Source organism: Poecilia mexicana, unplaced genomic scaffold (genome assembly GCF_051168715.1).
Source record: "Poecilia mexicana isolate PSO_F unplaced genomic scaffold, ASM5116871v1 scaffold_5, whole genome shotgun sequence".
Lineage (NCBI taxonomy): Eukaryota > Metazoa > Chordata > Actinopteri > Cyprinodontiformes > Poeciliidae > Poecilia > Poecilia mexicana.
Window position 1 is genome coordinate 33,206,632 of NW_028263374.1, and position 26,784 is coordinate 33,233,415.

Sequence of the window (26,784 nt, forward strand, 5' to 3'; positions counted from 1 at the left end):
CTTTACCCCCTCTCATCCCTTCTTCCCTCCCCCTCCTTGAGCTCTGGGTCAGAACATTTTATTACTAGGTGGGGGTTAATCATGTTTCAAATTAAGCACTACATGTTGAGAACAGTGGGTTGTGATTCCTTTCTGTACATTTTCTTACTTGTCTGTAAATATTATTACTGACTGTGCATAATGTGTTGACACAAAAACATCTACAAGTCTGTACTAGGAGTCGTACAGTCCACCTCCCCAATTTTACACTTGTGGTTTGTCCCAACCAAACAGCCACTTTGCTGCTGGCTTGTTTGCTACCGGCTTCTGAATTGAATTCTCCGCTGAGCACTTTTATGGTAAGTTTTTCAATATTACTTTGATCTTAAATGCGTTTGTTGAAAAATAAGGGCATTGTTTTGTGCCCATAGTAATCCTGGTTATTTTGGGGCAAAACGGATATTTTTAATAATTGAGGTCATGTCTCCTTTTGTATTATTTTCATCCTACCCACCACTCCAGGCCTAAGTATGAAATCCTGTGAGATTTTGTGGGATTTGAGTTTTTAAAATAGGGCGGGGCCTATTGTTTGGTCTGGGAGAGCATGTGGTGGACAAGGAAGTGTAAGGCTGGCTGCTCCAGGTGGGCTTTAAATTGTTGTGATAGTAATCACTTGTTTTTAACTTTTTATTATGATGTGCTTAGGGTTGTGCTTAAATGAGCCTCTGTACCAGAACAGATGAGTTGGATGATTACATGACCGTCTGCAGCCATCAAGAAGTGCAGAAGGTTGTTAATCATCCACAGATTCAATCCAGGTGCAGCAGAAGGGAAACACTTAACATGTAAGGCAGGTGAAACACTGAACTAAACCTGCTAATGACTGATTCAGTCTGTTGATCCTTGGATTGGTAACTGGTTAAATTGAACTGGACTATTGTTACTTGTGTCGGATCTTTATTAGCATATAGACACTTTTTAAGGAATTTAATCAACTTATTTGGAAATATTTGTAGTTGATGGAAGATTGAACCAGCTATTTGATGGAAGTTATTCTATATAAATTATAATTTTTCCAACTACACTATAAATCACCTTTTGTTCGATTTATTTGTTTCTGGTGTGTTAAATAAACCTGATCCTCCCTGAGTTTTATTGTTAGGTTTTCTGATAAACAGCCCTTTATTTTAAATATTGATTTAATATCAATATCGTAAATCCTACACTATACTGCAGCTTGATGGGTAAATGCAGTTGTATATGTAAACATTAAGATAAATATTAATGAAAGATTAAGATATTAATTTAACAGTGAGTGTACATGGGGAACTATATGGTTTGTATTTGTTCTCAGACCTGTAACCAGTACACTGTTTAATCTTTCATTGTGTTTCAGAACTTTTCAAATGTTTATCATATTTCTAACTGGCACCTTCCTCACTTTTATTTTTTTCAGCTGTTGCTCTGCAGTTTGACCGAAAGCTGACTCTTGAGGACTGCAGCAAGACTGTCAAGAAGTGGCTTCATTATGCGCCAGAATGAGAGGAAGACATCACAAGGAATCAAAGTGACGCCAACCAGAGTCAAACTGGGGTTACCACAACTTGTACTGTTTCCCTACTTCATACAGTACAAAGCTTAACCTCATGGACTCTGTTCTTCTGTGGACAACAGACTGTTGTTTTGACAGTCAAAAAGGAATCAAATATGTTTAAAGATCTGTCCCTCTTTTCTTAAATAAAATGTTAAATCAAACCCATGTTGTCATTTTTAAACTTTTGTACACAGTTTACCCATCATCTGCCAATAATACAGTGTTTAACACCAGTGAAGAAACTTTTAGTGGCATGTTATGATGTAGACCTATCAGACCTAAAATGTACATAAATCCTTAGCTTTCATTCAATATAAAAACAACCCAAATCTGCATCCACAGTCAAATGAGTGTTGAATCAACATTGATTCAATGTAGAATTAACACAAATCTGCATGCAGATCCACGTTCAGCTGATGGTTGAATGAACGTTGATTCCTAACTGATTCAATGTAGAATCAACACAAATCTGCATGCAGATCCACGTTCAGATGATGGTTGACTCAACATTGATATAATGTAGAATCAACATTGATTCATAACTGATTCAATGTACTATCAACACAAATATGCATACAAGTTGACATACAGATGATGGTTGAATCAACATTGATATAATGTCAGTTATGGTTGAAACCCTAACGTTGATTCAACATACAAGTCTCCGACCACTTTCAATGTTGTTTCAATGTCAGCGTTCAACGTTGATTCAATGTTTCTGGCTGACATTGATTCAATGTTGTTTCAATCATTCTGTGCTATCTGGGATCATATTAACATCGACTACTTAGTCGCATTTTATGTGGTTTAGTTAATATTCACCGTGAATCCACATCCCATCACAAATTAAACAGATGTATCTACATTTTCTCGTAGTGACAAAAACCACTGACTGAGGCCCCAATAACTTTTAATAAATTAAATTTAGGGACTTCACTTAAATTAGCATCACTTCACCCGCTGGGGTCTGAACGCACTTCCTCCTGGTTCCCATCTGCAGAAAAATCGGCGCTAATTCATCAGTCAGTTGGATCTGTCTGATCCAAACAGATCAACTGGACTCTGTGAGCGTTTTACCCTGCGCAGTCCGGTGTGCGCTTTTACCAGGATTTTTTTATTTTTTATTTTTCGCGTGGTTTCGCCTCTGCAAAACGGACAGATGTTACGTCTGCAGCTTCTCCAGAACGCCGCTCTCCTGGGTAACGTGAACCCAGAAGGCTCCATTTCTTAAGTCTTCTGGATGAGTTACTTCCAGCGGTTTGTAATTCTTCGCTGTGGCGGAGCCGCATCCGCAGTGGTTGATCAGCAGACTGCGCATGTTACAGTCTAATTAACTTTTGCATCGTCATTTATTTCCTCAAGATAAACTGCCGGCTCCTCAGATGGATTAACACAACGTTGCATTCTCTTTAGTTTTCTCTGGTCTGTAATGGAGTCTTGAATTTAACGCGCCATTTCAACCAAAGGTTTGTAATGCGCTTCCTAACCAGACGCTCAAAAGCTTCCGGTCCATAACTCTTCAACACGCTGTCAGCTCCGGTCAGAAAGAGGCATTTAGTTCAGAGTCCATGAGATGATATTCAGAAAGGATTTTTTAAATTAATTAATTTCAGTTGCCTCTCAGACTAAATCTTTGCGTAAAGTCTATAATGTCTGCCCATGTGACTTGTTTTTATTATTTGTTTGCTTACATTTAAACACTGATTTAAATATTGTAATTTTTAAACTGAGCAGTAATTTTACATCCATGGAAACTCAAATGCAATATTTAGCAGGGATGCACTCCTGATTTGTACCGTCAATGTGGCCCCTTGAGGGTGGCCAATATGCTGAAGTGGCCCTCGGTGAAATTGAGTTTGACACCCCTGATCTACAGCATGCTGAGTGTTTTACTCTATGCACAAATTGTTTATGTACAAACAGTTGTCAGGGTTTTAATACTATTGAACTATATGGATGAATTAAACAGTGCATATCCCTTCTATGTTGCTATGATCAACTGGGGAGGTGAAATTACTACCAAACAAGCAGGAGACTCCAAGCAGTTTCTAAATCCACAAACAATTTGAATTAAACTGCCATCTCAGATCGTATGCAGGAGAAACAATACTTACTGAAGTTAGTCAAGTTATGACCAATGCAAATCAAACAACTTATACTCGTACTGAAGCGTGATCATGTCTGGGCATAAAGAGGCAGCTGAAAGAGCCTCCTTTTATACTCCACACCCCGGTTGGGAGTTAATTGGATGGTAGGTGTCCTCAATCCTGGAGGTCAGGCTACATCCTGCTACACTTACATATAATTTATGTCACCACTGCTTTGGAGGTTTGGATATGCGCACATTGCTCTTAGTGCTCTTGCGGCCACTAGGGGGACCACAAGAGCAGTTTAGTTTTTTGTTTTACCCATACAAACAATGTTTTGTACATGACAAAATATATATTATTGTAAAAAACATCTGAAGTTTATAATGAAAATTATTACTATCACTCATAAAAATTAATACGGTACTATAAAAAAAAAAAAAATCAGCTCCATGTCCAGGACTAGCAGCTTAGTTTGCTTATGCCTTGGGCTCAGACGTTCCAGAGATTTATGGATTCAGTCCTGCGGGGTTATGCTGTTTTTGTTTGTGTATTTTATTAATTTCTTATTATTTTAAATTTGTGACAGTTTTGTCTGTAAGTATCCAAATAAACAAGACTTTAGTCTACAGACTAAATCTGTCTGCAGACTAAAGTCAAGCTGCTGTTTAGCTTGACTGCCTTTGTATTTACATTTGAATAGTATTACTTTGATGCCTATCCTCAGTCCCTTTACCCTTAAAATAAAGTGAAAAGCCAGTTAAACATGTCATGGCTGATGTTTACCTGCAGCAGAGCCTGATTAAGGAAGCCTGTGACTTTACGCTGATGCTCCTGTAATCTGGATGAGTGGCATTATAATTTCCCTGATGCTGCCATTCAAAGCACAAACATGAAATGTTGGTTTTAGAACCAGAAGACCTGCCAGAGTGACTTTCTAGTGCTTATTCAAATATTTCATTAAAATGTAAATTTCTACAAGCTGGTACATCAAGCTGTGCACAAGGCATTACTTAAGAAGTTATGAAGTTATTGAGAAATTTCTCCGATGCCATTTAACTGGCAGGTGTGTGTGTGTGGGTGTTAATGTCCTCACCTTGTTTCACTGCGATATAACGAAACTAAAGCAACTGAACTGAGGAGTGTATTGACAGCTGAGATTGGTGGTAGTTTGTGGGAAAATCGGTCTGTATGAAGGCAGCAGCAGCTAATCAATTCTGTTATCTCTTAAAGTGCAAATGAAGTGGCTGAAATTAAGGCAGTACTAAAAAAAGCAGGAGGAAGATGGGCTGTCTGCCTGCTCCACCCTGACATTTGTCAGGGGTGGAGAAAAATCACGCTAAAGGGTTCACTGCACTCAGACGTATGAAAGCAACAAAATACGACAACAATGTGAGTATGTGACTGAAATTTAATGTAAGTCATGGTGATATACTCTTTTGAGATTTACGTCAAGATATAGTGGAGCGGCGATTGGATGGGATCACCTCAGTTTTTACATTAAAGTTTGATTTTTTTTTTCTTAGATTACATTTGTGTTGTATTGAGGTTTCTTGGGTGAGGAACAGATTCAAAATTAGATTTTTTAACTCAAATTTGATTTACAGCCGTAAAAACTACTGAGTGAATTTTAGCAAGGTGAACTTTCCAAAAGTTTGTAAATGAAATTCAGCACAAAAGGGGAGAAATATGTACACAAAATATTTGACTTTTTTCAGAAGATATCTTGATTTATTTTAAAGCTTTTCAATGCCTTCTGTTATAGAATTTATTACACTCTCTAGATCATATTAAGCACTTACAATTGATCATTGTTACAATTTGCTTTTATTCAGGCATTTTTGACAACTCAGTGCTAGAAAACAGATTTTGTAAGACAAACATTTACAGTCACAGTGAAAAACGCTTATGGAACACTTTGCTTGTCAGGTTGCTGCTCCTGGTCATACTTGCATGAAAAACAGTGAGCCAACAGTCGACTTTTGTTGATAACTGTGTAGCTTATTGATGCAGTTTTTCCCCTCCTTCATCAGATGCTGAAACTTTATCGCTGAGAGCCTGAGGAGCTGTGTCGCTCGGGGTTCTTCGCTCTCCCCTCTTATTCCTTTATTTAGGCTTTCATTTTTAACTTGCGGGGGTGAGGGGAAGAAGAAGACAAAATGGTTGCAGGTGGTGATGAAAATAAGAGCCATCCATCATTATTTATTAGGCATGAAAAAGATACACAATAATGTAATTTCATCTCTCAGCAGACAATTATTTCCACATATTGATAACGCAATGCGAAAAGTGCCATGAATCCTAATATGATGTTTGCTTTTTATTGGTGTATGATACAAGCAGAACAAATAATGTAATTGTATCAGCTCCAAAATGTGATTATTTGCACAAGCTAACATTATAATACCAATCTGCCTCTGACAATGTTATCATATTATTTTTGCTTTGCTTAACTAGTTACAATTTGCATTAAGTTATTATGTCTGGTTGGCAATAAAGGTGCCTCTCTCTGCCTCTGGTAGGTGCTTTTCTTAGCTCCTCATTACAGCTCATCAAACACTTTTGAGGCTTCCAAAAGCCAGCATGATTTCCGATTATAAGAGGGAAAACTTTCGCGTATTCAGTTTTTTGCTTTCTGCATCTTTACCATATTTACTTTTTGTGTGCACAGCTTCAAGAGTGGTCGACTTATCTGCTGTTCATCCAGGCCAAACTGAGATTAAAGAAACTTAACACTATAGACATGGTTACTATGCAAATTACAGTGCTGGAAACAAAAACACATTTTCCATTAAAAAATCAAATGTAGGGTATTTGCATACAGGTGCACTGATTTGGTTTATTCACAGTACCAAAATGATTAACATTAATGAAGGAGCAAGCGGTTTGATGCCAACTGTCAGGCCACCTCTGTAACCTCCTCCATGTATGTGTGTACTGATGGTGGTGGTGTGTTCATGCTGCAGTGAACTAATGACCAAGTCGGCCCCATGTAAAATTAGATGCTGCATCTACACACGTGTCTCTGACATTATGAAAATGTTTTATTGATGACTCATCATTAGCTGTCCCACGGTCAGGTGAGTTTGATCCACACGGAGGATGCAAAGTGTAATAATAATATTGCCTGGTTAATTATTAATACTCCAAACCTAATCCACCTCTGTGAAGAATATGTGCACATCATAGTGTCTCATTTGAATATGGGCAGCAAACACACCTAAAAACCATCAGATGGCCATGGCAATGACAGCTATAAACGGGATGACTTTTAAGAATTATTATTTGCAAGCTGAAGGAATAGGGTACGTTTCCTCCTGGTGGGATTCGGGAAGCATCTCCGCAGAGAAGTGAGCAGAGGCGTTGATCGACACCGGAGGCTAGACGAGTGTTTGCAAGTCATTAGCAGTTTGTAAATGATGTTTGGTCCCATGAGACATATCGTTTGAAATGCTTTTCTAACACCCGGCAATAATAAAATAAGAGGGTCCCCATGTTGTGATCATGCTTTTCATAAATTTGCTGTGGAAAAACAGAGGGAGACAGTTTGGGATAAATTGAAACAAATGTTGCTCCCAGATGACAGGCTGTTGGGAACAATGGTCTGACCCCATCTCTGCTGGAGAGCAAAAAGCTGCTCGCTGACGATACCATTGGTTTTACCCAATTTTTATATAATGTGCAAAATCTTAATGTATGTGTGATTTATGAAAAAAAAGCAATGCAGTGCTTTGCTACTAATTGTCAACACTACGACAGCTAGATGAGGAGAGAAAAAAGTTTTAAAGAAGAAACAAATAGTGAGGGAAAGAGAAGTAGTTTAGTTCTCATAATATTCTGTATTAATCATTATCGAATCATTGTTTCTCTATAATATATTGTATTTGTATATAAACATGTGCATTACTATCAAATGTATGAGTGGCTGTGTGCTTTGTAAAATGCTCATCATTCTGTCATGATGGGTTCAATTCTTTTAACCCACTTACGCAGAACACAACTCTGGAGACAAGTGTAAGTTAAAGGTTTTATTACAAAGTACAACAGAGTGTACAGGGGTCTGGATCAGGAACTCGTCATGGGGGGGGGGTGGATCTCTGAATACAAAGAGGACTGGTAAGGTGAGTTCAGGTGCTGTGGGAATTTGCAGTCTTGAAGTAACAGTCTTACTTGCAGGTGGGTGAACTGGACCAAGGGGAAAGGCTACTGTTCTAGGGCTGGTGGTGAGGAGAGGGCAGAGGTTGTGCTGGAGGACGGACAGGTGAGTGGAGGAGCTAGTTCTTCCTGGATCCAGGAGGGAGCTGCCAACCGGGAGGTTTGATGCAGGTTTGCTACAGCAAAGAGGTTCTGGAAACTCAGGCCACCAATGGGTAGAATCCACAGGGTCTCGAGGGAACAGATCAGGCTGCCAGTAATTCTGGCAGTTCAGGTAGCCCAAGGCTTCATGGAGGTATAACCTGAGAAGAGGCAACACAGAGAGGATTACACAAGGATCAGGTTGGTCGGAGGTGAGCTCACTAATAACTACCATTACTAGCTAACACTCTGGCACTGGAGTGTCGGCTGCTCCCTCCTGATATACACCTCCAAATGAAGGTAAGTGGAGGCAGGTGGGCAGGTAGGGGTTGCAGGTCACGCCCTCCAGGAAAACCCCAGGATGCCCTATGGTGGAGAAACTGAAAAATATCACCAACCAGCCTCCCCCAGATCCCAACAAATTCATCAAATTAGAATCTTCTATTCCTATTCTATTCTGTGTTCACCACTAAGAGTAATAAAATATTCTGAACCATGTATCAGTCCAATTCAAAAATACTTCAAAAATGTCCTTGTACATGAAGCTGTGATAACTGTTTCAATAAGGTTTCCAGCAAAAAATCATGAAAATCTGTTTTGGATTTAGCGGGCTACAATTAACTAAATGCATGGATACTTTACTGCGCCTGCCAAACACGTAGCACCAAGTGGGGCGGTCGACCGCTCCAAGATATCACGTTGGCGACAATAGGAAAGAGCGGTCCATCTCTATGTCTATGTTGACAACCATAACATGGGCAAACCTGCTGTTGAATTTCAGTTACAAAATAAAAAAATGTGACCCTCACACTAACTTTGACCATCAATAGAGCAGGTGTTTAAATTAGATAATAAACCACCACAGTGTTAAATGACCTAATAGCAGATAATTTACCACTGCTATCACTTTTTAATAGTCACAAAATGAACAAGCTTACAAACATAATATGGTAATGAGTTGAATGTTGTGTGAAATGTTTGAGGGTTTGTTGGTGTTGAAACCAGATACATAGTGTTTACGTTGGCAACGAGTCTGTGTGCACCAAGAGCCAGAAAAAAAGAATACTGCTGGTTTTTAATTCTTCTTTCATTTTTCTGCATTATTTTTCTCCTTGTTGAATTGCACTGTACTAAATTAATAATACCTACATCTGCAATAATAGGTTTTATTTTGGAGAGGGAATTGTTCTACCACGGTAGTGCAGCTCTTGACGGCATAGGAAAAGATTAGTCTTTTTGTCCTCCAGCATTGTGCACATATGCAAAATTTCCGGATGTGAACAACATGTTAATTTTGATTAATCACATAGATTTTCATGTGTTATCATTATAGGCACCAATCTAAGATGACCTACTGTCACGCCAACAAGTTCATTGACAACAAGGGGGAGCCAGTGAGTCAGAACCCAGGGAGACAGAGACCATGGGATGGGGTTAGGGTTAGGTGGGCCCATGTAGGGCCCACATAGATATGGCCCTAAATGGACAAACCCATGTGGGCCACCACCATATAGGGCCCATGAGGGCTCTGGCCCTACACGGGCAAACCCATGTGGGGCCATCGTGGAACTCGCGGACAAACCCATATGGGACCCATATGGTCTGCCCTCCTTTTCCCCACATGGGGCCCACCTAGGCATGCTGGCTGGGCTGGTTCAGAAGCGCTGATTGTTTATTCTTGCCGTATTGTCCACTGTATTAATTTTTGCTCAAAAGGTCTTGCCATGCCAGTTTATTCCTCTGTATTTAATTTAGTTTCTTAATTTATTCTTGCATTTTGTTCTTCATTCAAATGAATGAAGAACAAAATTTAGTTTAGTTTTCTTTGATTGGTATTATCCTCTCTTGGTTTGTTATGTCCTCTTTAGTTTCTTTCTTTTTAGTTTTATTTGATCATTTATTGACGCTCACCACAAGCAATTGTCACTCATCATGCTATTCACCTGCTACTAATCATCATGTGTTTCACATGATTGTTTTGTTTCACAAAAAAACAAAACAAAAAACACTCGGACTAGTCATGCCAAGTCAAACAGAATCCAAAGATTCAATAACTAGTCCAAAAAAAAACCAGAGAAATCATGATTAAACCTGAAGAGAAGGAGGATAAACAACCACAGCTTTCAGAGCAGTAATAATACTAACAATTATATCAACAGATATAATGTGTTGATTGGTAACTCATATTGATTTTTCACTGTTCACTGTCAGATTCTCTGTTTTTATGATTCACATCTAGTTTGTCGCTCCGTTCTATGTTCCGGTTCTCCAGTTTGAGTTTTGCGACGTGCGCGTCGTTTTTTTTTTTGGTTTTTTTTTGTTGTTGTTGTTGTTTTTTGTCCCCATACGGTGCGCAGCGGTTGGGAAGCGTATTGATGGAGAAAAGGAGACTTACGTAAGCTTTTTAAAACAACGGAAAAAATCCAAGTATTCTGATGATTGAAATTCAAAGCTGCTGTGGTACTACCGTACTACCCTCTATCATGGTATCACCCTTGGAAGGATGTTATTATTATTATTATTATTATTATTATTTAAATTGGTTCATTTTTCAGAGGGATACACAGTAAGGTTATCGTGATTTTAGTCATTACATGTTTATCAGAGCGACATCCAGACGAACATTAAAACACTTTTTAATATAAGTTGCTGCTTTGACATGTTCACAGCACTGCCAAAACATATGTACAAAAATCCTCAATAAAACATTAAATATTTGAAAATCAGATGTGACCTGACAAGTGAATCACAGCAACGTCATCAGTTCAGCGTCACATCAGCCGGTGTGACGCTGAACTGATGCGGTGAAGCTACCAGCAGGACCGCAGAGCTGCGCCAAGAAGCTACAAACACTGAAGAGAAGAAGAAGAGCTGCCATCCATACAATCATAGCCAAGCATGTTTTAATGTTACACAATACAATTTTAACAAGTTACTCATAGTCTAAACTGGTATTGTTGTGCATTTAAGGCAGTGTTTCTCAAATCCGGTCCTCATGCCCCCCTTCCCTGCATGTTTTAGGTGTTTCCCTTCTACCACACACCTGGATCGAATCTGTGGGTGATTAACAGGCTTCTGCAGTACAATAGAGGTCCAAATAAAACATGCAGAGCAGGAGGCCCTGAGGACTGGAATTGATAAGCACTGATTTTAGGTGCAAAGTTTACCTTGGAACAAACCCCCCAAAGGAATCCCAGCCCCCCCTTTTGTAAAAATTTCCACCAGCGCCCCCTGCCGTCCTCTGAACGCCCTCATTGAGAAACTTTGGTCTAAACAGAGGAGTCGGCAGTTTATCTTGAGGAAATAAATAAAGGTTCAGAATTAGACCATAACATGCATAGTCCACTGCACAGCTAATGTGGACGTGGCTTTGCTACTGCGAAGAATTAAACTTAACTCACCCTGTAGTTTTAACAATGGAAAAAATTGTACTTAAATACAGTAACAAAGTACTTGTACTTCGTTACTTCCCACCACTGGTTATTGGGGCCATAGTCTGTGTTTTTTTCACTACAGAGAAAATGTTAGATGTGTTCATCTGCTTTATGTGTGATGAATCTACATTCACGGTTCAACTAGGTGAATATTAACTAAACCGCATATAAATGCGGCTAAATAGCCTATGTGAATATGATTATAACTGGACAGGTAAAAATAGTATATGATCGATTTTTTTTTTTGTCCGTCAAGATGACAGAGAACAAAAAAGTGTAGCGTGACCTCTGCATAATACACAACTTTAATGCATTCCAATGGGGGACCAACCTCCCCCCCTTATGTCGATGCATCTTATACACCACACCTATATCACCAACACGTTCCAATACAAGAGTGGTCTCCAATCTTTATTATCACAGACCGGTCAAGACTTGGAAATTTTGCTGCGGCGGGGGGTGTCAGATAAGGCTTCTGCATGTTGGTGTTCCCGCTAAGTCCTGAATATACCCAATTTGGGTTGTCTTGGCCCTTTTATCGCAGCCTGTGGGGTTTTCCCTGACTGGGAACGAGAATACAACCTGTTGAATGTGACAGGTAGCCAATCAGAAAGCGCGGTGACGTAAGAACAGAGGGGAATCCCAAACAGCTGACATATCACGCAACTGAGAGTCCGGTGGACATATAATAATGTTTATTATTATATGTAAAGGTCGTTATTATATATGTTTATGTTTATTCAGTTAAAAATGTTAACTATGAAAAACCATAGTCGCCTCCAAATCATAGTGCAGCAAATAGAGCGGCTGCTCCCATTGCCTTTTATCCACCGCCTTTTCTTTTTGTTTCTTTTATCTCTTAAAATGTCTCCACAAACTATCACTATTGCTTCTACATCGTCATCCGTGTTTGGTCATTCTAAATTCCCACTATATGTTGGGGGTTTTACTGGATTATCCTCTGGAATCGGGATGTTCCTGACTGGAATCGGTTCGTGTTGCTCCTGCCTTGTGGCTGAACACGAACCGATCGAACCTGTTGTACTTTTATCAGCTCTGTGGTCACAGAGGTTTGGAGAATCGGCTGACAATCCTTAAATCTTGCCGTCTAAACCAGACTTAAGACTCACAAGCTCTACTCATCTCCTCTTGACCACTGCCCAAACGCTCTCTGACTCTGGTAGCGTTTACATATCCCTTCAAAATAAGATACAGATGCGCCACAAAAACGAACATTTTACTTTCATAAAAATTTTTAACTCATTTTAACTTGACTAATGGGAGCCCTGAGACAGTCCCATCTGGGAGTGATGAGAGACAATGACACCCGAGGTGTGTTGCTTGAGCACAGCGTTCTTGGTCACTACGTGGCAAAGCAGTTTGAAGCTTCATTGCCTCATTAGCAGCCGATCGCTGCATGTTACACAGCAGCGATCTGCAAACCTACCGGTCCGGGATAAATCCATCCTCCTGTCTCTTCTCTGGGCCTTTTCCCCTTTGCAAAGAAACTTTCCAAAGACATCTGATCTGTGTCTTACTCATTTTGATGCTTGTGGGCTCAATGTTGGCTTGCAAGTAACTGAGAGAATCCGGTTAAATTATTTTCAAATAAAAGATCCTCCAGACTCAAATAATACATAAAATGAAAATATTTAATTATTTCTTGTGCAGCCCGGTACCAATTGGTCCACGGACTGCTACCTGGGGACCACTGCAATACAACATGTGGTTCTGAACTCCAACCTTGATGGAGCTTTTCTTGCCCCTGCCTGTCCTGTCCTTTATCCACACCTTCTCCATTGGCACTAAAGGCAGGGCTTGGGCTTTTTGTCATAAACCCTTTTGTTTTGGGTAGCTGCTGCACTCATGTCTTTCCTGGCTGTTTCATAGGCAAAAAATAACTTTTGATGGTGGTCCCTCACTCACCTCCCCAGGTCATGGCAGAAGGGTTCCTGGTCAACACTCAGGTTCACTGGCTGTCTCAAATGCCTCCAAACATTAGATATGATGTGCACTGTGGACAGTGATTGTATGCCTGTAACAGCTCTGGAACATATTCTGGCAACCTCTGTGGTTTCTCCTCCTCAAGAGTACAAAGCATATGCAACAGTGTCTGGTTCAACCGCTCGACCCCATGGTTTCCAGCAGGATGATATGGTGTAGTTTTACTTTTTGTAATACCATAACACCTGCATAACTGGTACATCAAAGCTGACTCAAAACTAGCTCCTCTATCTGAATGTAGCTTAGCAGGACAGTCAGATGTCTGGATAACATGAACCCATATGGCATGCACTGCAGTCTGTGCAGTTATGAAAAGGTCTGACATGACCAGAATGTTTTGACACCTGTCTGTGGGCCTCCCAAATATAAGAAAGTTCAAAGCTACAACCTCGAGGGGATATAACACTTTAATGGGATGCAAAGGAGCTCTGCACCCATCTCTATTTTGCAGGCTACAGACTGTGCAACCTAACTAGATTCCACTCATTTCACCTTCCATACTGAGCCAGTAAAGAAACGGCATATCCTGGACAGAGTCTTCTCCACCCCGGCAAGAGCAGCCGCCTCGTAGTACCTCTGCCACACCTCCTTGCTTCTTTCTGTAGGACATAAGATTTGAAAGTGGATTTCATATGTCTTTGAGTCCATTACCTCTCTGCACAGGATCCTCTCATGAAGTTGAAGTCTCCTCCACTGCTTTACATCTAAGGGCTAAAAGTTCCAATTTGAAGGAACTGTAGTTCTTGTCATTCTGCTCGGTCAGATGTAAACTCCTGCTGGCATATGCAATTATATGTTCTTGGCCATCTTGTACCTGGACCAGCACAGCACCGAAACTTACTGGCATCAGTGTAGAGCACAAATGTTTTCGAAAAATCTGCAAAGGCCAAAACAGGAGGTTCAATGACAGCATGTTTCAGATGTTCAAATGCTTCCTGGCATTCTGTGCACCAGTAGACCTGCATGTTCGGTGGATGGTTGGAACTTCCATTTAAAAGGGTATTTAAAGGCCAAGCTAATTTAGAAAATCCAGGGACAAATTGTCTATAGTAGCCACCCAACCCTAGGAATGCTCTGACCTAATGGATGGTAGATGGAAGAGGCCAATCCTAGATTGCCTGGATTTTCTCTGGATCTGGTTTCACCCCCTCCCAGTTAACAAGATGTCCGAGGGGCTTCACTTATTGTTGGAACAGTTTGCATTTATCCAGCCTCAGTTTCAACATGTGTTGCCACAGCTTCTGCAAGACACCCTACAGATGCTGCAGATGGGAAGAGAAATCAGGTGAGTGCATTATTATATAATCCAAGTAGACAAACACAGATTCAGAAAGGTAGCTGCGTAAGTGCTGCTGCATCAAGTGCTGGAATGTGGCAGGGACATTACAAAGTCTGAACGGCATCCAATCGAACTTATATACGCCTAATGGGGTAGTAAAAGCAGTTTTTTCACAATCTGCAATCTGCCAATATCCACTGGCAAGATCTAATGTGGAGAACCACTCCGTTTTAGTCAGGCATGTAAGTGTCTCTTCAATTCGAGGGAGTGTAAAAGCATCTTTATGCATTCATTTCTGCAATAAACTTTCTGAAATCTACACAAAACCACCAGCTGCTATCTTTCTTCCGCACCAAGACAGTAGAAGAGGCCCAATAACTACTGCTTTTCTGGATGGCATTCCTTTTCTTGAGCTCCCTTCCAGTCGTCCATCTGTGACAGAGGGTCCTGTTATATCTGTCAGGAGAGTCTTGATCTCTTTATACATCAGTGGTGGTAAGGGACGATACCTTTGTTTAATGGGTAGTGTATGTATCACCTGTGTGGATTTGGTGTTGAACCAAGTCAGTTCTTCCATATTCCTCTTCATTCACTGCAAACACCTTCCAACATCTCTGAAGTAGGGCTTTCTGTGGGGTCAAGCCTTTACAGTTAAATTAGTTGGCTCACGTCCTCCTTGGACATTGCAATCCCAGCTGCCTCCACCACAGCAACTACAACCACTCCATCTGATCCCATCGTCAGGGTAAGGTAGTTGGCCCCATGAACATCAGACTCATCCACCCAGTACAGCTGTCCAAGTTTCTGATAACGTCCTATAGCTACTTCATATGGGTGGGGATACAGACCCTGATTGGGACCCTTCCTGCTTTGACTATAGACAAGGTTCTGGCTACTCCCCAAGGTTCAGCATCAGGCAAAGCTTCTATCAACACCACTTGTTCTGCTGCGTTCTTGTCTTTGTATGTTCGTCCCCAAACCATAACTTCACAGTTTGGGGGCACCCAAACTCCTCTGTGGCCAGTCGGGGGGACATAACCCAGAAACCCACAAAGACTGTCTGTTTATCAGTCTTTGTGGTAACATTCTGCTGGCAAACAGCAAAAGCCTCTTTCCACACTCTGTGGAATTTAAGCTTCTGGGGAGTAAAAGATTTTCCTTGGGTGAAAACATAATTCCAGCATATACTAATGACATTCATCCCAAAGGATGTGTGGAACAGACATTTCTCACAACCACAACCTCTTTACCCAGTATTTTCACTCCTTCAACTTCAAAATCCTTAACCATATAACCTGAATATGGTATGTTAAGACCATTTGCAGCCTTCAGAGCAAAAAACAAAGGTGTATCAGTCCTGTTCACTTCTGGGAAATTAAGATCCATCACCAGTGTGACCTGAGAGACAGTGTCCAATAATTCAGTCATTTTAACTCCTCCCATGCACACTTCCTTAAGAGGACATTGTCCAACAAAAGATGTGTTGGCCCCCTATTTATTTAACATGCACCCTATCCCCACCGCCTGGGCTTCTACAGCAGGGTTCATTCGTTTAAAGGCCGTTGCCTTCTTTGTTGTTGTGGAAGTAATGGCTTCTTCCTCTGAGAATGTCTTTTCAGGTGATGTTGCTACATGTTATAACAGATAAGGACACTGCCTTGACTTGTTTTCGGGATAACACACACATTTCTCAAAAAAAGACATTCATTTCTGGGACTCTGAACCATCAATGATGGCTGGACATTCCCATAGGACCAATACTTGCATAATTGTTTGAAGATTTGGAAAGGGAGAAAAAGAAATGACATGATCGTCTAGGGCTAGGCTTTCCCAGATTGCTTACAGGACTGTTGTCCATGCATCATAAACTTCTGAATTTGAAAAAAAGTCATAAGAATTTGATCAGCCTTTTTAGCTCATTATTCCTGCACTTAGAAAATAGAAATTAATTTGTTGCTTGTATATTTGCATGAACCAGTGAATTAGCTTAGGTAGTTAGTTGAAAGACCAGATGGTCTTTTCCTCTAAACCTAGTAGTGCTACCTATACTTGAACAATCTGCAACCAAATAATAAGAGTGGAATACAATAGCTTAAATTTGATTGTTTTACTCATTTAAAAAAGGGTTAAAAGCTTCTTTTTTTGTCAGGATCCTCCAGGCTCATCTCTGACACCACCAACATAGTAGAAACATTACACCAGTATTTATCAAATACCATTTTTATGTAAAAGTTTTCAAAGTCAAAACTTTATCTATTATTTAAGCCACTGAAATGTTCTACTTCCAATATTGACCAAACCAGAAGCCAATCGCATAAAATACACTTTTAATTTGTCCTGAAAGCAAGAAAAAAAGCATCCCATGAATCTTCTATTAGTAAACACAGACGCTTATGTAATGAATATATTTTGCACGTCAAATTATCATCCCCTAAATTCAGTGTATCTGAACCACTCTTTCAGCCACTCTCACTTATCGCCTCATGCACTGATTTCTCTTTCCAATTCTACCAGTCACTTAGACGTCCATTTACATAATGTCAGATGAGAAAAATTTGTCAGACAGATTGTAATTTATATCTCTACTCTATGCTCTGGTCGGCTTCAATACTTCACTTAGATCCCTCACATTTACATTTTATTCTGTGATTATAGCCTCTTCTCCCCTCAGCCGGCTGAAAGTAAATACTGGACTCCCCTATCTCCCACTAAACTACATTCGATGGGACCACTGGAATAGACATGAATATTTGCTGTAGTGCATGTCTAAGTGCCACAAAATATTAAGTGGAACCTTTTATAGACTACTGGGCTGTGTACAACACTGTATTGCACTAAAATTGCCAAGAGACTGATCTGATTAAAATATCGGATTTTGGCTTTGGCGAGTTAACAGAATGCCACGTAACATTTTTCAAAGCAAATTTGTCCAACTAAAGCATTGTTGGCACTAATCACCTTCTTAAGAGAAAAGTCAGAACTAATAGCCGTGTAAGTATTCAAGCAGGTTTACCCATTTTACTAAGTTAGGAACTCAAGTTGTAAGGTTTTTTATTGGGGTTTTATATGATGTTCCAACTCTTATAGTACTCTTATAGAACCCCTTAAAGATCTTTTTTGTTTTGCTTATTTTAAACTTGGAATTTTTTAGATCATCAAACAATATTTATGTTAAGGACAGACCACCTAAAATGCATTTTGTCTATTAAAGGATAAAGGCTATCCAACACTAGCCTGTCCCTTGAAAAAGTTATTTCCCTTCTGTTATATTATCTACAATCTGTAATCCACCAAATATTTTTGGCTAAATTCAGTAGCCAACTTAGCTAAAATATGGTTAGAGAGCGGTCAAGAGAACAGTGTTGCTCTCACCCAGGCCTGACTTAATTTCTGTCTAGGGTCCATAAAGTATATTTTATATTTAACTGTTAGATCTCTACATGAAGTAGGCTAAAAAGAAGTTCTAAAAAAGTTCCAAAAATTGAAGGAACTAATCAAGTTTTGAAATAAATCTGAAAAAGATTGCAAAGTTATTTAAAGTCAGAGTTCATGATTCAACAAGACTAATTCAACAAAAATGGCATTAATAACGGTTTTGAGACAAAAACCACTATTGAGCACCTGTCCAGAAAAACATCTTGATTATCCCAAAGACATTTTTTAAAATCTTCTGACTGAGGTGATAACAGCAGAACTACTTAGAAACTAGCACAGCATATAATAAAGAAAGAATATTTTATCATCTTTGCATCAACAGTAGTAAGATGTGTTGGAAACGTGAATTTTACAAGACACATGTAAGAGTGCATCTAAAATGAATGTTACATGTATTGTTTGCAAATGGAACAAATGGAACAAATTAAAAACAAATTAAAAGTGATGTTTGGTTATGGAAAGCAAAGATTAAAATAATGTTTGTAGGAGGTACTGTGAACAATGTTTATGGGGGTTGCCATGTTGAATTTCCAACTCCTTGACTAGGATGCTGTTATATCAGGTAAGACACCAAACCCAGGTTCCAGTTCCCACATCAGTGTTGTGGTACTCAAAATTGGTCTTGGTCTCGAGACTGGTCTTAAGACCATTTTTTGATGGTCTCGGTCTCGTCTCGGACTCGACCGCATTTGGTCTCGGTCTTGTCTCGGTCTCGGGCGCTGAGGACTTGGCATTTTATTTCAAGACCAGTCGAGACCGCAACTGTGAAAATATCACTAAACGTGCAGCATACTGTCCAGTTTATTTGTTAACATCTTTGTTTTCAGTGGATGCAAAACGCACCAATTAAAATCCAAGCAACTACGTGTTTCTCCCCCTCCCCCTCCTCCACCCCTCAACACCTTTGCATGCGGCGCTCTGAGACATGCGCAGTGGTTTTCTTTCAGCGGCAGAAAATGTTTGTCTAATCGTCAGTAATGGAATATCGCTGCATAAATCATAAGAAATCCGATGGCCACAGCTAACTCAGCAGCGCTTCGCTTTCACAGACGGTGGGGACAACGTCTAACTTTTTTCGTCACTTAGAAAAGTAGCTCAAAGAAGGTAAGCTCCGTTGACGCGATGTTAGCAAAGCTAGCAGTATAGACACACATAAGCATTGTGATGAAAAGAAGTTGTAACTCACTGCGCTGAATTATTGTGCGGAGATGTTGACTGACTTGTCGCATATATGGGGACAACGGCGCTGTGTCCAAAAGTCTGCAATATAGTGATGTGACATTCAGGAACAGTACGATTCATCTGCTCGTCTCTTTACTTATTAGATAGGACTGGAGTGTCGCTGAGAGCCGTTGTTCTGTCAGATTACCATACGCTGTCAGAATAGCAAACATGCAGTGAGTACCATGCCTGCGCATGCGCATTAAGAAGTCCGACCATCAGAGGAGTTGTCAGTTCACCATACGCAGCAAGTTATGACGAAAATAAGTCATTAAATTGTTTTCAATGATAACTATATAGATATACATGTGTTGTCATGGTTTCAAAGTGTATTTAAAGCAGGGTCTGGCTGCAGCTGGAGTCAACTACAACACACGCCCGTGTAAAACTCACTTAACCGCTAAGTCAAGATGCCATACAACTGTTAATAACAAAGTGTATGACGATCTACGTCGTGATTCTATGTTGCTGATTAAATGAAATCTTATGGTAATGACGTGTCTGACAGATATAGCCAGTGTTCTATCAGATAGCCATACGCTGTCAGAATAGCATACATGCAGAGAGTACCATGCCAGCGCATGCGCATTAAGTCCGACCGTCAGTGGAGTTGTCAGCATACGCAACAAGTTATGAAGAAAATAAGTCATTAAATTGTTTATAATATGACATAATATGATAACTAGATAGATATACATGCGTTGTTGTGGTTTCAAAGTGTATTTAAAGCAGGTCTGGCTGCAGCTGGATGCCATACAACTGTTAATAACTGTTAATAATGATCTATGTCATGATTCTATGTTGCTGATTAAATAAAATCATATGGTAATGATAGTGTATGCATGTCTGAGCTAAGTGTACGACTATCTGACAACGTATGCTGACCTGACAGAACACCGTGAGTTCGTGTTAAGCGTATGACGATCTGACCTGACAGAACACCCATTCTTTGTTCTTGTAATGCTCTGTGTACACTGCATCATTATTTTATTTAATTATGTACGTTGATATTTAAATTAACAAATAACTAAAACACAAGAACGAAAGAGCACGCAGAGCATGCACATTGCTCTTTGATTGTTTTTGTTCAAAGTGGCAGCTGTAATGTCTGCCATGGAGAGAGAGTGAAAACAGTCACGGTGAGCGCCTTCTGTTTGGTTACTTCTTGCTTGTTGCTCCTTGGTCAGTGTTCGTAGTTGAGCGTTATTTACCGTCAGGGCATTGCCTCAATTGCTATGTTTAATGGTGCAACAGTGGTGGTTTCTTATATGAGCAATATGGGCAAATGCCCAGGGCGTTATGTTTTTAGGGATGGCACGAGACCATCACACTTTTTAGCACATAAATGGAATATTTAATATTGGTAAAATGTATTAAGTATTTAATATCTAGGTGTTCTTATGGGAATATGGATCTTTCAGATTATTTTGAGAAGCAATTTCGATCATATTTTACATTTTATTGTGTCACGGAGCGCGGGCCGCTGGTCTTGGTCTTGACTCGGTCTCGACTTCCCTCGGTCTTGGTCTCGGGTTAGGTGGTCTTGAACACAACACTGTCCCACATCCTAGGTAACTGGAAGTAAAACTTAAAAAAAATAAATAGAGTCTTTGTCATTTCACATTCTATAAAAGTGAAAATGTAATTTCTTTGATGTTTCTTTGATTATCCCCATAAACAAAAGTGTTAAAAGAAATCATTTTCTTTGTGAAACTCATCTAATGACTGAGTCCACAGACTGCATGCTACTTTGTGTTGGCCTACGTTGTTTGTGGTTTGGAGGTAATAAAATGTCACAAAGGTCAAGGTGTGGTATTTTCACACCCTGGTTATTACTTCTACTGTGGCTCACAGAATATCAGCAAGCAGAAAACAAAACTCACCTGGAGGAGCTCACGAAACACCCCACCCACTTCCTGTCTGACGCCATACAGCTGCAGATGTTTAACACAAGCAAGTGGAAAATGTACCTATGTTGTTGCTTAAAAGTAAACTTTTGACATCCCTAGTGAGTTTTTTTTTTGTTTGTTTCTTCATGCAGACAGCTAATAAAAGAACAAAAAGTGTTTTGTGAAACAGATGCCCACAACGGCAGCTGCTGGTCAATGTCGGATCGTGGAAAGCAGGCTTAGACCTCCAGCCTGCTGGAAGCAGTTATAGGAAAAGTCTGCTGCATTTTTTAGATGTCTTCACTTCCATGTCGTCCACTGCTGTTGGTAGACTTCTCCTTCAGTGGTAACTGAATATCCAACTTAATGGGGGGGAAAAATCTGTTAGTTGAGTCACCATGAAGCTTACAATCATTACTTTTTAATTACTTTCTGAGTGGAACATGGTTTGATTCGGGGCCCTGGCATCTGTAAGAAGAGCTCAGTGCTGCATGGAGGAAAAGTGTTTGGATGTTGTTTTATTTGCTTGCTTTGGAGCGGCTCTGGGCATCCAGCACCCTGCCCCTCTATCACACTGGAAGAAGAGGGGAAGAAAACCCCCACCTCCCAAAAACAGATACATTATAAAAATCATGCTTTGCCACACACTGCTGTCCCCAGCCTTCTGTTTTTCCAAGTCTGGTTAAAACGTGTTGGCTCTGCACAACATTCAACAGACATTTTATAGGAAATAAATTAGGAGATGAATGCAAACCATATGGTATTCAGGGGCTTATTTGTAAAGTTCCTGCATCAAAGCTCTTTCCAGATCACACCATATTAGCTATGTTTTTCCAGTCCAGTAAAATCAGGAAGGTAACCACAGACTTCCCCTGATGGGAAACACATGAGCGACCGTCAGCGGAGAAGCTGGGGGGGCAGTCTTTGCGGATGAACGGGAAGGGGGCTTTGTCAGGGAGCATCAGTGAAAAAAATGACTCCCTACATTTTTGGATGTCAAATGTCACCATGGATTGACTAATGGGAGAGGAGAACGGCAGAGAAAACCTTGCTGCCCAGTGATCCCCCTTCCCCATAAGAGTTCATTTCTTGTCTTTGAATGCCTGTGTGGGGTGTGTGTTTGGAGACAGAGTGGGACGTTAGTCAAGAGGAAACAGCAGTATCCACAGTACACACTTTCACCATCACTTTGGTGTACACTTTCTTCTTTCCCTCAAAGTCTTTCCTCCACAGCACCGTCTTGGGGCAGATAAGTTCACGGTTTTTCTGCATTTCAGGGTGACAGTGGCCTAGCCCCTGGGTAAATGCCAGTGGGATTTACACCCATACATGTCCAACCTTAGAAAAGTTTTTTTGTCCCCCACAAAGAAATCATGAAGTAAACCCTTGTATTTAAATAATATCAATATAAAAAGGCTAAAGAAACAGAACGAAATAAATCCACCATTCATCTAAGAAAAAATTAAGGTTGAATTTTTTCTTAGATGAATGGTGGATTTATTTCACTCCCCCGCTATTGTTAGAACAGTCCAATGTGTAGGAGCAACAGCTCAGTTAGAGCCAGTGAAGTGAGGAGCTAGCTGTTAGCTGTTAGCTGTAGCTCTGTAGCACAAACAAAAAACCCTCCAGTATGTAAATACTTAAAGCAAAAGATATGTAACACATTTTCTTACTTTCATTGCTGAATAGGAAGAAACACATAAACAAAAATCAGACCGCAGTTTATTCATTTCACTACTGGCTGAATCATGATAAACTGCAGTATTATGCCTTAAATCAAAACTAGCTAAACTGGCTACATTGCTTTGATAGGCTTAGCTTTTTTTTGTTAAAGGTAGCAAATATCTCAATTATATTTAGCCCTTTAACTTTTATGTTAATAAGAGTTTGAAACAGGCAGGAGGGGCTGAGCGTCACTACAAGCCATCAGCTCAATGGACGCCGAGAGCAGAGGGTTATATTGCAGAGCAACTGACAGTTAAAATAAGAAAGTATGCCTTTATTTCTTACTATATTCAACTTAGAGCCTTTAAAAGCACACAATAAAATCTAAATATTTTTCCATAAAAAGCCTGGTGCTTTGAACGTTAAGTTGAAGTTTTGATACTTCCCAGATATTCACCTCAGCCATCCAGGACATGGGAAAACCAAAAAAGTTTAAAAATAAAGCACCTAAGTTATAATTTAAATAACACATAACTTGTATTGAGATGCACTACAATAAATGAATATTTATGAAGAATTTTACTAAGTGGAGTCACTCATTAAAACTTTTTATTTAGAGTCTTCAATTGTTGTAAAGGTGTAGCAGGAATTAGATCTGTGACTCTGAACCAAACTCATATCTAAGCAACATTTGAAGTTTATTCTGACTTCTACGGGTCTCAACAGGTTGCTTACTGAGAAAAATGCACATTTGCTGTGCATTACCACTTACTAGTCATTTTTGGTCCTGCAGCTTGAACACATTCAGAACTTTTGAAACCATGCTACATTTCACTGTAACTTGTTTGACTCCCCCCCCCCCACAAAATTATGCTTAAGAAATTTCCTTGTTTATTGTCCCCCCCAATAATAAGATGGGATTTACTCCCGTGGCAACAGGCCCAACAGTCTGCCAACACCCAGGTGGTTTCCCCTTCGCTGCTGTTGATCTTGGGCTTGTGTTGCACACACGCTTAGAAAACCTGCCAGTGTCAGACGTGGAGAGCCTGGTTTCTTTTTTGGTTGAGGCTAACAATTTCTGCAACATGTCAGGAGTGCACTTTTTCAGAGCAGTTGAAGGCGGTGACACAGAACTACTCGTTCCGTGTCACAGTGCAGCCGCCATGATGTGCAGTCAACTCTTCCCAACACTACTGGCCTGACGGTGCTCAGAGTCCTGCTGAGAGCCATCAGGCAGTTTTTCTAATGCTTCCAGGAAACAAAAAGCACAGGATTCCTGCTGAGGGAAAATGCATCAAATCATCTGACCTAAGGCTATAATTAGCTGATGTGGTGTGTGAGTTATGGAGGATTGAATTCTGTGGAGAAATCCAACAGCACCTATTTGTTGATCTGATATGTCCTCCAAATGAGCTGTATTCATTTAATTTTTTACAGTAGGCATTTGTAGTCTGATGGACTTTCCTCACTGATGCTACTGCCGCTGTTTACAGAGGAGCCATAAGTCCAGTGGTATGTCACTTTAATTATATTGACAGAGAAACAAACTCTCCCATTTTCCATTAGTGCTCCCTTTTGGTTTATAAAACATTCTTTTGGCAAACCAAAGAGCAAGTTACAAAAAAATTCAGTCAAGCTATTCCTACCTGATGTAAGAGATCCTAAACCACTGCAAATGATATCTTTTAAATCCTGCTTTCAGATGCAGACAAAGTTATTGAGACTCATGTTAAAGATGTGTGAAATGAATTCATCATTTATTGCAGGAGCAGAAGACTGAAAAAATTAAGCTAAATAAAACTTTTAATTTAGAGGGAGGAAAAGCCATATTGAAAAAAACTTTTAAAATTTTTCTAAAAAGACAGTTTTCTATAACATTTAATAAAGCATATATTAAGAGACGGATTGTGAAACATTCTGATTGTACTTTCTTTATATGGAGAACTACAACTGATATAAATAAGAATAAATACAGATAAATGTTCAAATGAGTAAGCATTGTTAACTAACTTTTTTATTTGGAATAATTTTCACCTTTGCAATAATGACCTTTATTATTTATGTATATATTATTTTTCATGTATTATTTCATTCGTTCATTTAAGTATGTATTCATTTGTGTATTTACTATATGCATATAATGTACAGTGTTTTTTGTCACCAACTGTGTGTGTAACGTTGGTTACACTTATTTGCAATCAAATAAGTGTTGTAGTGGGTTGCAGAAACATAATGGAAATAACACCTTGAATATTAAGTCTAATTGGGAGTAAAAATTACAGAGGATGCTTGGCTTTCTATGTGTGTGGCACAACAGACGTCTACCAGCTCTAAAAGATGGAGGGAATTTGGATGGAAGTGCTTAATTAGATACTTTATTACACTGCAAATTACTAGTAGACATAGAGGGGAAGAACAGCAATGTTGGAGACAATGTGGACATCGGAACGCCAATCATTCTCATGTATTTTGGTCCTGCCCAAACTTGGCAGCTTACTGGGATGGAGTCTGTAAGACTACTGGGATAATTTTGGGGTATGTCATCCCCAAAGATCCTAGAACTTTTCTGTTGGGGCTGATATCTGGAGAATTGTTTCAAAAGGAGGATGAATACCTTTTTAAAGTTCTATCAATTGCAAGCCAAAAAGCAATTAGACGATCTTGGCTAAAGAAACCCCCCCCCCAGCTGGACCACTGGAGGGACGTCGTGGAGGAGATTCACTCTATGGAAAAACTGACATATCTTTTACGTATGAAAGGACATTCTTACAACAAACGTTGATCTAAATGGCTGACATACAAGAGCAAGGAGGCATAACTAGGTGTAATATCTTGTAATGTATATATATATATATATATATTTTTTTTTTTCTGTCTTTTTACTTAACTAAGAATCAGTGCCCCAAGTTCAGTGTGTGTTGTATGTTTTATTGTAATGAAAAATGTTAAATAAAGAGTATAAAAAAATAAATAAGTGTTGTAGTACTCGAGACCACTTTTTAATGGTCTCGGTCTTGTTTCGGTCTCGGGGGTTGAGGACTCAGGATTTAATTTGAAGACCGCAAATGCAGAAATATCACTAAATTGCCAGCATATTGTCTAGTTTATTTAACATCTTTGTTTTCACTGGATCCAAAACATACTGATTAAAATCCAAGCAATAACATGACTTACTAATTACATTTTTCTGCCCTCCCTCCTCCCCATTTCCACACCTTTCACTCCAAGACAATGCGCAGTGTTTTGTTTCTGAGCAGCAGATGATGTTCGTTTGTTTTAATGGTCATAATAGAATTTTGCTACATAAATCATAAGATATGGCGACATGTAAGACCCACAGCGCTTTGCTTTCCCAGACGGGGGACTATGTCCAACTTTTATTGTCACTTAGAAAAGAAGCTCAAAGAAAGATAAGTGTTGGAGCAGATTATCGATGACTGTATTGGTGAATGGTATTGGGTTCACGTGGTTCATTACTGATCTATTTTGGTAGAACCATTGTTGGTGAGGACAGGTGTGTTCCACCCGGAAGAGGGAAAGAGATTTTGACTGCTAACGCTGAAAACAATGAATGTTGAACGCTATGCTGCTGTCAACATATTGGATGAATGAATCATTGTAAAAGGATATACGATAATTATTGCTGAGAATCATGGAGAATAAATAGATGACCTGCACTAAAATCAAGAACGGCTCTGATTTTAATTCAGCGGTTAAGGTAATGTAGCGCATCAACTTTACCTCGGTGTACCACCTCTGGGGCTTAAAGCCTTGGCTTAGCCTCTACAAAGTCAAAAACAGTTTATGACAACTGTTCATTGATAAGGAACTTTGGACACAAGTTGGATGGTGTTTGGATGCTGACGAGGGACTCAGACGGAGCCTGTGTGTTTGGAACGGA

The 26,784-nt window shown here is 39.7% G+C and overlaps 1 long non-coding RNA gene and 1 pseudogene across 1 annotated transcript; one reads left to right on the forward strand and one right to left on the reverse strand.

Moving 5' to 3' along the window:
• The first annotated feature begins 362 nt into the window (after positions 1–362).
• Positions 363–1,734, forward strand: LOC148159851 (uncharacterized). The gene is made up of 2 exons (XR_015762943.1): positions 363–797; positions 1,436–1,734. It is a non-coding gene; the product is annotated as an uncharacterized LOC148159851 (long non-coding RNA).
• A 13,255-nt stretch (positions 1,735–14,989) lies between these two features.
• Positions 14,990–16,182, reverse strand: LOC148159852 (uncharacterized; annotated as a pseudogene).
• Between the last annotated feature and the right edge of the window lie 10,602 nt (positions 16,183–26,784).